This window comes from Macaca nemestrina, chromosome X (assembly GCF_043159975.1).
Source record: "Macaca nemestrina isolate mMacNem1 chromosome X, mMacNem.hap1, whole genome shotgun sequence".
Classification (NCBI taxonomy): Eukaryota; Metazoa; Chordata; class Mammalia; order Primates; family Cercopithecidae; genus Macaca; species Macaca nemestrina.
The window spans coordinates 118414436-118415508 of NC_092145.1; the positions used below are offsets into that span (position 1 = coordinate 118414436).

The 1073-nt window shown below is 46.0% G+C and overlaps 1 pseudogene; it reads left to right on the forward strand.

Moving 5' to 3' along the window:
- Positions 1-214: 214 nt before the first annotated feature.
- LOC105463314 (ATP synthase F(0) complex subunit C2, mitochondrial pseudogene) lies at positions 215-701 on the forward strand (annotated as a pseudogene).
- Positions 702-1073: the final 372 nt, after the last annotated feature.

Genomic DNA, 1073 nt, shown 5'->3' on the forward strand with positions numbered 1-1073 from the left:
ACTCTAACAAGCTCTAGACCTGTATATTTCGTGTATATGTCTTTCAACCTAGAAGAGGAACAGTTTCCAGCAGCCCTTTGCTGGCATCCTATGGTGCCAGTATAAATATTGGAAAGAGGAAATTGCCTTTAGCTTCTTCTTTTAAAAAAAATTCTGGTACTGTCTCCTCCGCAGCGGGAGCAGCTCTCCTGCCACAGCCCCTCGTCCCCTGAAAATGTTCGCCTGCTCCAAGTTCATCTCCTCTCCCTTGCTGGTCAAGAGCACCTCACAGCTGCTGAGCCATGCTCTATCTGCAGTAACAACCAGAGATACTGACAGATGAGAGCCTCAGCAGCTTGGTAGTCTCACGTCCCCTTACCTCACTTGTCTCTAGCCACAGCTTCCAAACCAGCACCATTTCAAGGGACAACACCACAACAGCCAAGTTCATTGGAGCTAGGGCTGCCACAGTTGGGGTGCCTGGCTCTGGGGCTGGGATTGGGACTGTGTTTGGGAGCCTCATCATTGGTTATGCCGGGAACCCTTCTCTGAAGCAACAGCTCTTCTCCTACGCCATTCTGGGCTTTGCCCTCTGGGAGGCCATGGGGCGCTTTTGCTTGGTGGTGGCCTTTCTCATCCTCTTTGCCATGTGAAGGAGCCATCTCCACCTCCCATAGTTCTTTCTCCCATGTCTGGTCGGCCCTGTGTGTTCCTTTTCCTATACCTCCTCAAGTAGCCTGGGGAACATGGTTGGCTCAGGGTTTGACTTGAGCATCCACAGATTGACAGAGAAAAGACAAATAAGTACTATATTAATAAGAAAAAAATTATGGTAAAATATGCATAACATAAAAATTTTCATTTTTGCCATTTTAATTGTACAGTTCTGTAGCATTAAATACATTCACATTGTTGCACAACCATCACCACTATCCATCCTTCAGCTTCTTAATTGCAGCTAGAACCTACCAGTGGCTGTTCCTCTGAAATGCCCAGCTTAGATTGCACTTTCAAATTAAGGAAGGAAAAAGAAAAACAATAAAGCCTGAAAAAACAGTTTGTAAAAGTGACTGAATCCATGTCAGAAAGACAGC